Source organism: Equus asinus, chromosome 24 (genome assembly GCF_041296235.1).
Source record: "Equus asinus isolate D_3611 breed Donkey chromosome 24, EquAss-T2T_v2, whole genome shotgun sequence".
NCBI lineage: Eukaryota > Metazoa > Chordata > Mammalia > Perissodactyla > Equidae > Equus > Equus asinus.
Window position 1 is genome coordinate 48734257 of NC_091813.1, and position 6036 is coordinate 48740292.

Below are 6036 nucleotides of genomic sequence, written 5' to 3' on the forward strand. Positions count from 1 at the left end.
TCATTAAAATAACAAACTGGCTTTTGATGCTTTCAATTGGAATAATGGATCATAAGCAATAGTTCATGACCTCTCCTTACCAAACCCCTTCCCCACTAATAAAATCAGATAACACTGGAAACAGTGTGTACTTTCAGTTAGGTTTTCTTGATCTTGGAGGATGTTTGAAAGTTAAAAATCAAATCTGGTAACCAAAGGACTGCTTTATGGGGTCTTTCCCACCTTACCAACTTTTTCTCAAATGCCTACGTGGCCTACTTGGCACCTGGTTGTGGTAGGACTCAGAAAAAAGTGGATTTTAAAGAGTAACTCCTGGGTAGTCAAAAATACCATGTAGCCAACTATATTGCTAGGTTTGTTCTTTTAACAGCTGGAATTTGTTAAGATGCATTATTTTGATTTTAATCATTGCCTAAAACACTTTGGGTGGTATTGATGGAGTGGTGGATTTCCCACCAAGTGATTAAATGAAATTTGACATATATCTTTTCATCCAAAGTTTTGTACATCTCATTGTTTTCTAATGGAAAATGTTAATATGGCTTTTTGTATTACTAAAAATAGCTTTGAGATTAAGGAAAAATAAATAACTCTTGTACAGTTCAGTATTGTCTATTAAATCTGTATTGGCAGTATGTATAATGGCATTTGCTGTGGTTATAAAATACTTCCTCTGAATTATAATAATCATTTGATCCAATTCCTATTGCTTGTAAAATAAAGTTTTACCGGTTGATATAATCAAGCTTGCTAAAATAGGATTTTTTACAAATTGAATTTTAAAATGCAAGTTTTATAGAAAAACTTAAAATCTTAAGTGTTAATGGTAAGTATAACTGATTCAGTTTAAGGGATTTGTAAGGTATGCTTGACATTCTACTGAGGATATAAAATTATATTCTTTGAAGGTGAGTTATATGCTCACTAGTCAATTAAAAATTTTAATGATAGAACTTGTTAATATATTTGAGAAACTGCAATTTATTTACATTTTCCCCCCAATGAATATAAACAAAATTTTGCAATTACTGTTAAGGATTTGGGGAAAGGGTGCTTTTTGCGTTCATATCTTTTAGTTAGATCCAGCTGGGAGGGGGTGTAGTTTGACATAACCCAAGTTAGCTTTGAAAATTAAAAAATTAGTTAAGTAACTGGGCTATTAGCTTTTATCTTTCCTTTAATCATTCACTGTATAAATTGAGCATTTTTTTTCCTCTCCACTTTCCACCTATACGGAAGTACTTAAAGCAGGGTGTAGCAAACAGGAATTTTAAAATGCTTTCAATCTGTAAATGTTCCAGTCCCTTCTGGGGATTCAGGTTCGAGCACTCCTTTAAATTACACCCAACAATGCTACTTTAAAAACGGAAAATAAATACTTTTAAAAGGTGTGAATGTTAACCATATTTTATGTTCCTGAAGAAGCGATAAATTACTGATCTTGAAATGCTCGTATCTACAGTTCCCACTCAGCTGTTTTAAAACAAGACAAAATATCTACCCCATCATAAGATTTAGCAGCTGTTAAGTATGTACAATAATTATTGCAAAATTTCTAGAAATCCTGACAATCCCAGTTCTGGTGTTTTGATAAAATTACAGCATAAGGCTTTTTAGCACTACTAGAAAGTGAAAAATGGGGGTATCTTTGTCAATTGCAGTTATTACAACTCTCATTTCTGGGGGAAAGGTGCAAGGTAACAGGACTACTCATCACAATTTCAGTAAATATAACAAATTCCAATTGACTTTGTTGTTGACCTTACGAATAGTCTTCCTAACAAGTGGGCAAGCATTCGGTTTGAAATGTGAGTTAAGGACTGGCTATAGTGCTAGAACCCTGTCCCTGGGTAATTAATGGCGGATTCTTGGGGAGAGTCAGAAATTGGAAGTCTAAGAAAGCCCTCAAAGCAAATCAGGTCAAATAACACATATCCTTGCATTTTGAAAAGCACCATCCAATAGAAACTGAAAAAGCCACATATGTAATTTTAAACTTTTTAGTAAACATTTATTTAAAAGAAGGAACAGACAAAATTAACTTTAATAATCTATGTCCAAAATATTTCAACATGTATTCAACATACAATTTATTGAGATATTTCACATTTTTTCTTACTAAGCCTTGGAAATCCAGTGTATTTTATACTTAAAACACATCTCAATTTAGACCAGCCACATTTCAAGTGCTCACTGGTCACACGTGGCTACCATATTGGAGAGCACAGGTCTGAAGAACTGGAGTCAGAGCCAAGGAATGATTAGGAATGTTGGGCTACAGATGATTTGCAAAGTGTTGCTTGTGTAATTAATTCCACGAGCTTCAAGGGTTTAGCTTTTGAGCAAGCATTCAAGTTTTTTCTAAATTTAAAACATTTTAAACAGTTAATATGGCATTGATGTTACAAATAAATATGGTGAGATTCTGAATGGACTTGTTATTGGTAGAATTGTGTCCCCCCAAATTTCATGTTGAAGCCATCACCCCCAGTGCCTTAGAATGCGACTGTATTTGGAGACAAGAGGTGATTAAGTTTAAATAAAAGTGTTAGGGTGGGCCCTAATCTAATGTGCCTGGTGTCCTCATAAGAAGAAAAAAATTGGACACACTAAGAGACATCAGGGGTGCATGTGCATAGAAAGAAAAGACAATGTGAGGTCACAACAGAAGGGTGGCCATCTGCAAGCCAAGGAGAGAGGCCTCAGAAGACACCAAATCTATCAGCTCCTTGACTTTGGACTTCCAGCCTCCAGAACTGTGGGAAAATAAATTTCTGTTGTTTGTCACCTAGTCTGTGATATTTTGATATCATGGCAGCTGCAGCAAACTAATACAGGACTCCAGGGTAAGAATGGAAAGATTGTCCGACCTTAGCTAAGGATGTAAAGGATTTTAACGGCTTGCTTTTTCTCTTCCCTCAATGGAAAAGAGATTGCTTTCTAGTTTGCAAATTTTATCATTATTATTACCTTAGCAAAGAGAAACGATAGTTTAAAAATTAGAAAAGTAGATTATATCTCTATCTTAGTTCTTTATTAATGAGTTGATAGAAAGCTCTCTGGAGCACAAATAGTAAAAAATATTGTCTAAAAATACTATATGATGTTGTGCCAATTTATCGATCTCTTTATTTTTTTCTTGCTATTTGTTTGTGCAAGAAACTGAGTTGTTTGTTCAATAGTTTCCACAGTATGAATTTTGCTCATTGCACCTTATGCTGTAATTTAATACATTCCTTTTTTTTCTGTATTTTTTATATTTTCTGTAAATTGATCAATAGAACTAGAAGCTTGATGAAATTCAGATTCAAAGGACTATAGCAAAGGTGATGATATTTCTATCAGGAAGCACGTAATGTGTAATTTCTTTTTTTGTGATTGAAGCCATTGATCTTTGCTTAAAGCCATTAATTAATTTAGGGTTGCCAAATAGCATTATTCTAATTGACATTCTTTTTTCATTTATTAGTTCAGTTATTTCTGTTCTTTTTTTTAAAGATGTTCTTTTTTTTTTCCTTTTTCTCCCAAAGCCCCCCAGTACATAGTTGTGTATTTTTTCTTGTGGGTCCTTCTAGTTATGGCATGTGGGATGCCGCCTCAGCATGGCTTGATGAGCTGTGCATGTCCGCACCCAGGATTCAAACTGAGAAACCCTAGGCCACCAAAGTGGAGCACACAAACATAACCACTCGGCCACGGGACCGGCCCCTGTTCAGTTATTTCTATAAAGAGAAACCTTTCTTCATCAACCATTTGGTTGTCCTGAAGTACATTTCTCAATGGAAAGGCAGAATAAGTGTTTGACTCTTTCCCTTTATTTATTGATTTTCAGAATAATGAGTTGGTTTCCTTGTATCCTCCAAAGGTGATCAATGATGATATTTATTTCTTTAGTATCATTTTACATGCATAGATTTAAACTTATTTGATGTAAACAATATAAGTTATACTCAAATTGACTCATGGTAGATTATGTTTTAAAGTTATAGAATTCAATAAATAAAATCAGTTTAAATTTTATTAAGAGGTTACTTGGGAATGTGCTAAAAGATAAGTGGAACTCAATATTTACTTTACTTAAATGAAATGGATTTACATATTTAAGTGCTGGCACATCAGTAATTTTAGTTGAGGTGTTATGCTGAGAAACCTTCTGTTTATACCATCTCAAAGAAATGGGAGGCATTGCAATTTTTTTCTTACCCTCTAATTGCTGCTGTATAATCATATTTAAATGCCGTCAAAATCTATCAACATCACACCTTACTTGTAGTAAGAAAACTGTCCGGATGTTTACGAGCATGAGGAGACAGCAGTCACCAGTCTTGGAGACATATATGTTGGAACTGATGAAACAGTACACTTAATAGAACATATTGGTCAACAGGCATTGCTAATTTCCCCAGCGAAATACTAACTTCTATCATGGAGTATGGGCCAGTGGAATTGGCAATTTTTAAAGAAAACATTATACCCATTGGAGATCCCGGAGGCTCCTATGGCAGGATTAACTGACAATTTTATTAAAAAGTTTTGAGGAAGTTGAATTTAAGTGACCACAAGACAATATTCTCTTCTAAGCAAACTGCCAACTAGAGCTACATATTTTAATGTTTCTGAAAAACTGGCAAGCATTGGATGAGGCAATAGATCCAAAATAGATAAAATGTGAATAGATTTGAGAGCACTTGGTGAAATTATAAAGAAAAAGGAGTCTATGGACTTGGTCAGGTCATATTATAAAATATTAATTATTAACTAGAAATATGAATTATCTCGATAATGTCATTTTCCTCCGGTCTCTGGGGCACTATCTAGTTCATGGATTGGATTACAATCATACAAAGAATGTCTTATTTTCCTTTATTCACATGCTTCCTGATATTTTAAAAGCATAAGTTATTGCTAAGAATTTTGGAATTTTTTAAATGAGAATTTTAATGTTATTTTTTAATGTGTTGGTATATAGCTTCTAAATTTAAAATTTCATGTGTTCTCGAAGTGAAATTTATCAGAACTCCAATGATGAATTTATTTAAAACAAACAAAAAATGTACAAATACTAGAGTTTCTTTTCCAAACCATAATGAATGTTCTTATTCATATCTCTTGAGAAACTCTACATTTTTTAGCATTCTTGCACAAAGGACAAAGATTTTTTTCATGTTTATTGAAAACAAATTGAATATTATAAAAACCAGTACTTGATGTATCTTTTAAATTTATATGTGAAGTTTATATTTTAATAACATTTTAATTTTAATAAATACCAGGAAAAAATAAACTTAAATACAGAAGGTGCATATTCAGGTTATCTATTGTCAGATTATAAACCACCTAAAAACTCTTTCTTAACGGCTTTATTGATGCATAATTGACGTACAACATGCTACATATATTTAAAGGGCACAATTTGATACACACATATATGTACACACTTATGAAACCATCACCAAAATCAAGATCGTGACCTTATCCATGATGCCTCTGATTCTGTGGTTCAGGGTTTAGAGCAGGCACAGCAAGACGGCTGGTCTCTGATACATGACGTTTGTGGCCACAGCTGGGGTTGCTTGAATAGCTGGGGGCTGCTGGGATGGTTGCACTCAGGCCCTAGGTCTGGAGTCTTCATTCTTCTTCATGGGGTGTTTGCTAGGATTAGAAAGTCTAAGATGGTTCCTTGGCCACTGGTCTTGGTGCCTAGGCTGGGACGGCTGGAACAGTGGAAACCTAGAGCTACTCTCTGTACTCATGGCTGTCTCAGAATAGTCAGACTTCAGGCATGGCAGCAGGCTCCTCCTAGAGGCAGAGGTTGGAGAGAGTGTTTCAAGAGACAGGAAGTAGGGGCCGGCCCTGCGGCCGAGTGGTAAGTTCCCGCGCTCCACTTTGGGGCTGTCCAGGGTTTCACCGGTTGGCTGGCATCCTGGGCATGGACATGGCACCCCTCATCAAGCCATGCGGAGGCAGCCTCCCAAATGCCACAACTAGTAGGACCTACAACTAAAAATATACAACTATGTACCAGGGGGACTTTGG